The sequence below is a fragment of the Athene cunicularia genome (assembly GCF_003259725.1).
Source record: "Athene cunicularia isolate RWA chromosome 3 unlocalized genomic scaffold, athCun1 chr3_part1, whole genome shotgun sequence".
NCBI lineage: Eukaryota > Metazoa > Chordata > Aves > Strigiformes > Strigidae > Athene > Athene cunicularia.
The window spans coordinates 57843272-57854723 of record NW_020799097.1 but is presented as its reverse complement, the minus strand read 5'-3'; positions in this window follow the sequence as shown (position 1 = coordinate 57854723).

Below are 11452 nucleotides of genomic sequence, written 5' to 3'. Positions count from 1 at the left end.
AAATTTTTACATATAACTAAAAAATGTGGAGTCAGCAAAGCAAAAAGTGGAAATATTAACATATTTTTAGTTCTCATTCTAGTGTGTCTTTTTTTTCCACTTAAACAGCTGCACACAGGAAGTTCCTCTCATTTCAAAGGTGGCACAAAGGGATGATATTTTGTCACTGAAGATGACAAAGAGAGGTTGCATAGTTTCTATCCTTGAAGACATTCAAAAGCCAGACAGACATGGTCGTGGGCATCCTGCCCTAGCTGACCCTGCTTTGAGCAGGGGGGTTGAACCGGATGAGTTCCAGAGGTTCCTTCCAAAGTCAACCACTCTGTGATTCTGTGATCTTCATTAAGAAGAATGATATGTGATGTTGCAAGGACATGTCTGCTAGTCACATACTATTGAATATTGTGCATGTGCTGTACAATACAAAGGAAGTGATGTATTTTTAACATGAAAAAAGATAACTGTCATAGCTTAAACAATATTCAGTTATTAAATTCTGATTTCCTAGGAAGTGTCTTTTAGCTGAATCCCTTAATGCATTTTAAATGCTGTAAGACTGAAGAAAAATTTCCCTTTCCTGAGTTCTCTAAATCTTTATTTAATGATGAGCAGACAAAACAAAGGGGGTAGCTTATAGTTCTAAATGTTGGATTTCATTGATGGTTCATCATGGCATACATGATGATTTTACATGACATTACATGTAACAAAACTGCCATTGCCCACCCCTACTCCGCACCGTGTTTTTACAAGAAAGAAGAACTCTACAACACAAAGTGTAAGCTTATATTTAGAAAGTCTCTATCTGAACCATCAGTGCAGACTTTTCCCCAGCCTGAGTCCTCTTGGATAGTGAATCTGTGTAAGATCACAAATCACAGTGTTTGTTTTTCAGTGCATGCCATTTTATATGCTTTCTCAGGAACTCTCACTTACACTTGGCTCCTCTAATCCCATTTCATTCTTTGTACTGGCAGATGGCCTAAAACAGGAAGAAGTGGTTGGACTTCGAATGCATGGTCATTTTTCATACATTTACTGTGCACTGTGTGTACTCCATCCCTCCGTTTCTTCCTTACCCATCTTTTAGTCAGGATGAACTCTCCACCAGCCTAAGTGGCTTCCCTCAACTTGCAAGCAACTGCAGCCACTTGCCTTTACATCAGTGGTTGGGCAAGGGTGCAGTCACTCCCAGTTGTTAAACTGTGCCTAAAAGAAAAGGATTTGCTGATGCAAATTTGAGGTGTAACAAAAATTACTTCTGGATTAAGAAATATTACTGGGTAGTTGTAAAAAGATTACCATGCCCTACCTCTCGGAGGCTATATTTTTCCCAGCTCCCCCTTCATAGTGCCCCATAGTTTGTAACTGCATTTGGCAAAAGCTTATCTTCCACAGTCTGAATGTGGACGAGTCTTGCTTATCTATCATGTTCATTATTATATGATTAGACAGTAGCCACCACCCACTGTGACTATGATATGAAACGAGGAATGTGTGAAGATTTACTACTTACTGTCTAAATGCAGCTTGGAAATATATCTCTACAGGAATAAACTTGCTTTTCAACTTCAAAAGTATAGCCTACACCTTGCTTCAGAATGCTGAGGAAAATCAACATAGCAGGAAATCCCCATGTTGACACACTCAGATTGGTGCCACTGTTCTGACCTAATCAGGAAAGGAAACGACTTACAAGACCTACAGGCTGGGGTCAGCAGCCGTGGTGAAGCAGCAGTCAGGGGTGTTCGAGTCTTGGGCTTGACTCTCATGGTGGCATTCAGTCACATCTATAGCACCTTCTCAGCCTCCCAGCTTGTTAGAAAGAATAGAGCCAGACATCAAATTAAGAAGAGAAAGGTTACAGTGGAAGTTAAGAAAGGCTTTTTTCCTCCTTCATGTTCAACTGTTGATGACATGACTATTTTATTCCTTCATGAGTTTCCATGGCTCCTACAACACCATTCGTCCTGGTGTTCAAGTTCAAGTTCAAAAGATCACGCACTGTCATTTGTGTTTGTAGATCTCTCATGCTTTGCCTTCTACAACTTTCCACAATAGAAAACTTCACCTGTACCCTTCTGATTACTGCCATCCATTGCCACAAAACAAACTGTTCATAACCCTCAGGAAGGCTTGTGGGGCAAAAGACAAGACTGCAGGTGGGTAGCACTTCACACATAGCCGATTTTGGGGAAGTGGGAGTGGTAAGAAGGAGCCACCCTGGACATGCCTCAGAGTGGTAGGATGCAGGTCTTCCCTTCAGCCATTTTGGGGCTGTGGGAGGAAAGCCATGTACACACCTCAGCCTCATCACACTGACCCACTGCCTTGTCCATGTGAATGGGGGACCTGGCCCCTGGGGAGCACTGCTGTGCCCCGTGGCAACCCGTTGCTATGCCCTGTGGGAATGCTGGTGCCCACTAAGGGCAGGGCAGGATGCCAGAGCCTCAATGGAACCATATGGAGACAGACATACACCCAGCTGAGGTGGCTGAGAGAGGGAACTCATCCTCCATAGCTTCCCCTGTGGTCCATGTCCTCCACAGGCTGGTTCAGAGGTAGAGACTAGTTTAAGGAGTGGTAGCAGGGAATGTGAAAGCCCTCACACTTCAAGCTGTCAAGGCTCATTAGGATTTTACCTACATGTCTCCTCCCAGCAATAGCATTTCAGCAGCACTGTGCCCCAAGACACGGTATCAGCCCCAAATGCTGCTGAGGGCAGGGTCCCCCCTCGGGCCATCCAAATCTCTCACAGGTACTTCAAAAGGTTCTCCCCAGAACTTATTCACAAGTTGTCTTTAGAGTCTGCCCAGATGAAAAGTATGGTGACATTAAATTGTTTTTTTTTTTTTTTTTTTATTTTAAAACAAACGAAGTCTTCAAGCCTGATGGGCAAGGGCAGGGATGGGATTAGGCAAACATCCTATACAGACGGTTCCTCTTTCTGTCTGTCAGCTTGTAAGTGCTTTCTCTTCTGGAACTATACGGTACTAACTGAGCCGGAAACAGCTATTTAAAAAGTGATTATAGTGTGACATTTTTGTTTGACCTAACATCCAGCCATGTGCAGCTTAAATGTCAGCAAAGCTATTTACTATAGGCACAGACAAGCCCTAGCATGCTTAAATCTACCCAGCATCTTAAAACTGCTTGCTGTCTCCACTCAGTGCACATGAATGACGCTGAAGCCAAGATGTAAAGTACAGTGCTCCGTAAGCTGTGATGATTGACTAATATGCGGGGTAGCACAATGCATTCAGCAAGAGGCTCACAGGGAGGAAGACAAAATAATGGATAATTAAAGTCAATCTCAGGTTAGAAATCAGAGGCCCGTGTAAAATGTTCCCTTGAATTAGCAAGAGCATGCCAATAGCTGGTGTGTTTTGTACAGGGATGTCTGAGGAGCTCAAATATCTGGACAAAAATAGCAAGCCGATTTTTTTTTTTTTTTTTTTTTTATATTAGCACAGGAGCCACATGGGTCACATGAGAGAGGAGGGAGCACAGCCCCCAGCTGCGACTATGGGTCCTGCCCTCCACAGCTTCCTTCAGCCCCTGCAGCAGAGCGGGATGGCCTCAGGGCTGTAGCCCATGGGGGGATGCTGAGCACAAATCGGGTTGCCCAGCTGCGGCTGCCATCCAGGGTGACAGAGGAGAAGGGAAGCTTCAGAGCCGTGTCACCAGCCAGCAAAATAATAGCTGAGCAGTGGGGGGAAGCATGAGGCTAATACAGCTAATTACGTGCATCTCTCTCTCTGTGAGAACCGACAGGAATGAAGCGGCTGCAGATCCTACAAGGATGCACGAACATGTACAGCTAGAAAGTGATATACAGACTTACACAGTTTCATGAGTCCTCTCTGGAAGACAATGAACTGTTTTGCAACGGATGGAGATAAGTACACTTACAGGTCCTTAATGGGACCAGAGGCATATATTTGGACAGCGTTCTAGTTTGACCTTCTCAGAGCCTAAAATAACAAACAAATCGGTGTGCCTTTATTTTGAGAAAACGTTGCTCACAGTAATAAGGGTGGGTGGGGGCACTCAAAAGGAAGCTGAGCTGTGATAAAACTTCCATTCTGTTCTTTCTTGTATGCCAGAAAAAAAATTTACATTATAATTCAGGGTGCCTTTCAGGGTTTATTTTTCTTTACATTGTTACATGCCCGATCACATCTGATTTTGGAAGCTAAGCAGGGTCTGACTTGGCTGGCATTTGGGAGACGGCTGAAAATGCAGTAGACTGAGCAGGATCTGTGTGCTCATTATATGAACATGCAATGCCTGAAAGTTTGACTGGGAGGGAACCACAAGAATATTAACAGCTTTTCCATATTTTAAAATATTGCTTTTCTCCATATATAGCAGCTGAAATAACAGCATGACTGAAAACAACATCATGAATATTAAATGAGCATTTTTTCAAATAATAAAAAAGAGGAGACTGCTCATGAATAGCGGTTTGTACTTCCCAAAGAGCACAAAAAAATCCCTTTGAGCAAACTGATCATCAGGTCATTAGAGATAGGAAATAAATTCTTTAATTTCTGTCTGCTTGCTATTTACTTTACTAAGTGTTGACAGTGGCAAGGGACTGTTAAAATCCCTTCAAAAGTCATTTAAGTACAATAAGTGAAAATAGTATAAACATTTTAACAGAGAAGATATGAAAGGTAGTCAGACGGGGGTTTTTTTATGTTGGGTTTATTGTTGTTCTTGGTGTTTTCAGTGACAAAGGGTTTAATTATATCACAGAATGGTTCCTTCCTTCTTGCTTTACCTTAGAAAATTTCAGAAGATCAAGGCTGATCTGTTACGATTTTGCTTGGAGGCTCCCAAGCAAGAGTTAAAATGTTAACAAAAGTTTCCTTCCTTAAAAATGTTCATTAGTCATTCAAGTTAAAACAAATATCTTTTAAAAAAATAACAACTGTAACTAGAACTCCTTTCCTTTCCTGCTTTCTTATCAAATGTCATCAGTGGGTACCTCTCAGATCCTGAGTGGGCCTTGCAGTGCAGGATGAGCTTCATTTTTTTTGGTCACCTCCTCCACTCTCAAAGTTAAAAAGGTAAAACTGACATTGAATATGTTACAAAGAAAACAAACATCAAACAGGACTTTAAGTATCTTTCTTCCACCTTTAAACAAGGAATAAATATGATATGGCAAAGCAAGGCAAGCTTCACATGCTGTAAGCCTCTCCCAGGTAGTGCCTGTGATGCCCTCATTCAGTTTTACAGCCCTTCTTTGTTATATTGAAATGTGAGGGATTTCTAAATCCTGATTTGGATGCATCTCCCAGCAGCAGAGAGAAACCGACAATTACTGAAGCAAGGCAAGTTGTTTTCAGTTTAGCAGGTTTTTTCTAAACCAGGCTTGTGGTTTCATTTAAAGTTTGAATGCTTCCATTCTCTGAGAAGCCCAGTGGCTTTTCAATAGCAGAAGATCAAATGATGTTAATCGGGCAGTGTGACCTAATCCTCTAATTCAGCTGCCTTTTTACATTAGAAATGTTCTGCTCATGTAAGATTGATTTGCTCTTAAATTGACTTTTTTTTTGTTGTTGTTGTTAAATGTGCTGTTCTAAAGTTCTACTCCTGGCTCCGCAGATCTGTTACACAAATAAGGGAAGACCACTTTTTCTCCATTTTATGGGTTTAGATAGGCTAATCCTAAGGGTTCTGATAAAAAATCTCTTGTTAATTGCAGAAAGCCTAAGATGTTATGTGACAGCGGCAAGAAAAAGATTTTTCTTTCTGGTAGTGGTCCCACCTACACTGAACAGGAGGCTACTCTGGTCAGCTATTGCTGACTATAGGAAGGCTACCATAAGTGTACTTTCTCCTCAGCCTTCTGATATGCCTTTCATTGATGTTTGCACACATTTCACTGAAGACTGAAACAACCTCCTCGTGGCCTTTTTGTTCGCTCACTTTTTCTGATGCGGTGGCTCTGATGCACTGCCTCACATGACGGGGCTGCTGTCGGGGACCACTGCTGGGAAGGGGCAGCTGGAGCAGCACTCTTCTGCAACATCCCCTCTCCCTCCATGCTGTGCGTCTGTGGGTAGATCACAGATTGCAACCACATCTGATGTGCAGGATCACAGGAGAGAAAACAGGCTGCTGGGTTGCTCCACAAGTGACTGATGGCTTACACACTGAGATCACCTCACACTGCTATGCGGATGGGCAGCTGGGTGACCCCAAACACAGCCTGTCAGACCTGGCAGTTTTACTTTAACACCAGAAGAGTTCCTGAGCTCTACAGGTATCAACAGACAGACCATTAGTACTGGTTGTGTCTACTGACCTTCACAGCAGCATCCCCTAATGGAGGCCACATGAGGGGAGCCTAGCCAGTTTATAGGCCATGTACATCTAACTGTATTAATCAGTTCCCATGCACACATTTGGAACTAAAACTCTACAAAGCCTGGGACAGCCATTGCTCCTACAGGCAACACACAGGTGCCTGCATTCCTGCACAAACCTAAAAGCCAGATCCTCCTGAAACACTATGCTCTATGGTCAAATGGCCAGCAGAAATTAAGTGTTGTTCACTTAACCCTAGGCTGGATTTGACCAATATTTAAGATAATAACCAGCCCATAGTGAACACTATCAATGTTAATCTACTTCCTATGACCTTTCCTGACTGAGCTGTAGAGGAGGTCTCAGCAGATGTCCAACCCTCGGCACAGATGTCAGTATGTGGTGCCTCTCTGACCTGCTTTGACGGCCTGAGAAGGACAGCACGGGACTCCCTGGGCACAAGGACACACAGCCCAGCACCTCTGAGGCGTGTGGCAGAGGGGAGAAAGCCTCAGGGCGCACACATACCTGCCACTCCAGTGGTTTGCTCTTTTCTGTACCATTACTTATCATTCTTAAAACAGATTTTTCACTAGCTACTTCTACATCATTGCTAAGATTGTTCCAGGTAAAGAAAGATATAATAGAGTCTGGAGAACTAAAATGACAATTTACAGTGTTTGGCAGGTGCTCTTCAATTTTTTTCCTCTTAAGGAGGACATTGGGGCTGTTGCTCCTGCCTGTTGGGTCGGTGATAACGCAATCATTTTGCTATATCCAATGAACTACATAACTTTGTTTAACTTCCTTTTCCCTGCCAGATGGTAACAAATGAATTTAATCAATTAATTACTTTTCCTGAAGATATTTTGCCAACACACAAGGTTTGCAGTGTCCATGTTGGCAGAACATGTAAGTTTTCAAAATTCCACATGTTATTGTTGGCATTGCATTACGTTACGTAAACCACAAGCTGATTAAGATCCACCTTATGGTTCATGGGTCTGTCTCCAGTCATCTGGCATCTGTGAAGATGATTTTCATATTACTGCGCCAAGTGCGTAAAGCATCCCCTTTTCCCCAGCGTTATTCCTTAAAGAAATTGAAGCAAAATTTCAGCCTTGCACTGGGCAGCTGCAAATGGGGTCAAAGCAGAAATGTGTAGGCAGAGAGCGCCATCTCCAGCTACCAAATAATAATTACTCTGCAGTAACAACCAATTCGGTATTGCTCCTTTGGAACTGCCATCTGTTCCAGCAAAAGATGGAGAAAAAAAAGCCAATCTGAGACTAATGAAAGATTGAGATTTAAGCCTTAACGCTATCTTAATATCCTGCAGGGAGGCGATGCAAATCCTTGCTCAAGTTTTTGATTTATATAAAAAAGCTGCTTAAAATCACAAGGAGATGAGCATCCCAAATTTGTTTCTGTTTTCAGGCTACTTAGTCAAGAATAAAATCATATCAGATTCTAACAGAGCTGAAATGTGTACTATATTATGGTCCTCCAGCCTACAGACAGTCTACACATCTAATACTACATATGATGCATTTTATCTATAAACAATTGGGAAAGCTCATAAATTATGCCTCTAGTACTGTGCCAGAATGACTGTGTAGAAAACTAGTGTAAATAAGCAATATGCAAAAATAGCATACAAAGTGCATACAGAAGAATTATATACATAAAAAATATTACAAAAATTACACTATGTAAATATTACATAAATACATTTGATTACACAAATACAAATATTACAAATATGACAAAAATGAGATAAATACCAAAATCACATAAATACAAATACAAAAGAATTCCAACAGCTGTATTAAGTACAAGTGTATTTTGTGTACAATTTATCCCACATAAATGGTGCTGTGGGAATACAACAGAAGATTGGTGAGGATTGAAAACATGCTCAAGTGACTTGCAGCTGGGGTGTTGAAAAACACATATATCATACTAGTTGTTGTTTAGCTTTGTGTGCTTGATGGGTAGAACATCTGTGTTTAGATAACATAGGCCTGTGATAGACTCAGAGGCACCTTATTGAACATCCTTTAGATTCTTGTCTAGGTGTGGGAAAGATCAAAGCTCAGTAGAAAACTACACCTGCAAAAATCCCTAATATATACAGGTGAAAGCAGCAGGTCTGAGATCTTTTATTTCCTCTCGTCTTTCTGGCTAGCAAGGACCGAGCTCCACAGTGCTTGCATCTCCACTTGCGTGCCTCTGCCTGGGTGTTGCTGTGGAGACCTCCCAGGTTGTGAGGTAATGAGAATAAATTTACTCTTTGCATTTCATCTGTGATTTTATGGTTGTTCCTGAATCATTCCTGTGTTGTCTCATACAGGTACCTATGTTAGTGTACACTTTTAAAGAAATCTGTGCTGAAAAAAATTAACTAAGACATTATTTATAGCTGATGCCTCAGAAACTGTTGTCCACCACAATGTTAAATTACATCATTGCCATCCTGTTACACAGCAGTTTTCTGTTCTTCCTAACACCATTGGAAACCTTACAATCTCTGGAACATTCACAGCTTCAAAGGGTTCACATGGAGCAGAGATATTAAGTGCAGTAGAAAAATCAATCTGTGAATGCGAGTATGCTCCTTTTGATAGTATTCTCTAAACTAAATGGACAGCCAAGGTCAGGGCCTGGGAGCCCAGCCTCATTAATGCCATAGAAGAGTTTGTTCTAGAAACATATCTAAAGGATACTAGTGGCAAAGAAGGTCCCACACAATAAAGTTGAAAATCATGCCTCCTCATATGTCCTGTGCAAGACTTATCCATGTTAAAGAATTATTAAAGGTTTTGAGAAGGCAAATGTATTACTGGATTTAAAGGACTATGAATACTAAATATGTACACTGAACAGAAAGATTCAGAGGGTTAAAAGACAAAGCATCTGTTATCAGCTAGCCTTAAAAATAGCATTCCTGAATTACATACAGCATCTTATTTAAAATGCAAATTATTAAATTACTCCATGTTATTTTTATGATTGAGTTCAGAAGGTATTTGACAACTGTTCAGAAAAACAGAAAGATTCAGTTTGCAGCCACAGAGACTGGAAGATACAGAAAGAAAGCTGATGAAGCTCTCCTAGAAAGAGACCTGTAAAGGACAAGAAGGCAATCAAGAACAGCTGGCATGGATCTATGAAGGACAAATCACACTTGGCCAACCTGATTGCATCCTGTAATGAAATGGCTGGCTACATGGACAAGGAGGGAGCAGTGGACACAACAGATCTTGACTTCAGAAAAGCTTTTGAAATAATTTCCCACAGCACTTTCACTCACAAACTGAGGAAATATGGCTTGAACAAGCTGTTAGATGCATTGAAAACTCTCTAGGTTGACAGGCTCAGTGGGTGGCAGCTGGTGGCTTGGCAACCTGCCCGAAAGCCCATAACAAGTTGAATGCTCTAGGGGTTGATACTAGGGCCCATATTGTTCATTGTCTCCATCAAAAACCTGGACCAACGCACAGGATGCACCCTCACCATATTTTAAGACAATGCTAAGTTAGGGGTGTGGTTGACACACTAAACTATAGAGCTTTCAGTTCTAAGGAATTTTGAAAAGCTCAAGGACTGGGCTGACAGAAGCCTTAACACATTCAACAAGGAGAAACACAATAAAGGAGAAACACTCAGCCCTGCAGCTAAGGCAGAATAAGCCGGTCCATTGGTACTGGCTGGGAAGAAATAGGCTGGCTATCAGCTTTGCCAAAAAGGACCTGAGGTTATGTGAAAGCCAAGTCCAATATGAGCAAACAGTGCGCTCTCATCCCAAAGAGGGCAAATCACACAGCAGCCTACACTGGAAAGAGTATGGCCAGTAGACTGAGGAAGGTTATTATCCCCCTCTGAGTGTTGGTGAGGCCCTGGCTGGACAAAGGGCCCAGTTTGGTGCTTCCTCAGATCAAGATGGTGCATCTCCAGTGAAGGCTACCAAGATGATCAGGATCTAAATCATATCACCTTGAAGGAGAGGTTGAGGGATCCTGGGCCTGCATAAGGAGTCATGTATCAGCAGCCTACAACTATTTGAAGGGGGGTTACGAATATGACAGAGCTAGACTCTCCTTGGTAGTGGTAGGCAATACAACAGGAAACCATGGGCAGAAGTGGCTTAGGAGGTCCAAAGAGGAACATTATGAAACATTATTTATTTGGAAGGTAGTCAACCTGAAAAAACTATGAAATTTTGAATTTGGATGGTTTTGAGAGCTGTGATTTACTTTCAACAGGGTGGCTGAACTGTGTAACCTAGAGAGGTCCCTTCCAACCAACCCGTTTATGATTGTGCACAATTGTAAAGCTGATGACTTTCCTGGTCTGTGATTCTTGTTTGTTGTTGGAAGGTAGCCTTAAAATGGTCACCAAAATGCTGTCTGGGCTTTATTCACTTGTGAGTGTGTTTAAGTATACCCATGAGCAAACATAAAAATGCCCATCTGTTGATATCTGGCAAACTGCAGATGTTCTTTTCTGGAAACAGAGTATTTCATTGACAGATTTAAACCGTAAACAGTTGGCACTATAAAAATAACAAAGAAATGCAGTGTATTTTGAGAATCCACTGATTGTAAAGTAATGCAGTGTGTTAATTATTCAACTTGTACAACTGATGCAAGTGCCCATAACCAGCCCCGGGAGTCCCCAAAATAAAACTGAGTGCAGCAACTCCGATACCTACCCTCTCCTCTCTGAATAATTAAATTCTGAACTATTTACCGTTGTTGGGTTTTTTTGTTCTAAAAAAGTATGCTAAAGATCACTGTTTTGACTCAGTTTTGACTGAAGTAGGAGCTATTCCTGCCTCCTTCACACCACGAACTTCTCCGCCCTCTGCACCTCGGGAGAGGCCTCACCCCCCCACCTTCCCCCTCCCCACACCGCAGGCCGTGAGCAGCCTGGCCTCTCTTGCTGCTTTCCTCGTTTCGATCGCAGTCCTGAGTCGTTATTCTTAAAAGCGCTGTTTGTGGTTAATTAATCCCGCTGGGAATCCGGCGCCGCCATACACCTGCCACCCGTCCCCCCCAGACCCCTCCCTGGCCCTCAGCCGTAGGGGCGTTGCTTCGCCGCCGGCTGCCGGGGCGGGGAGCGCGGTGCC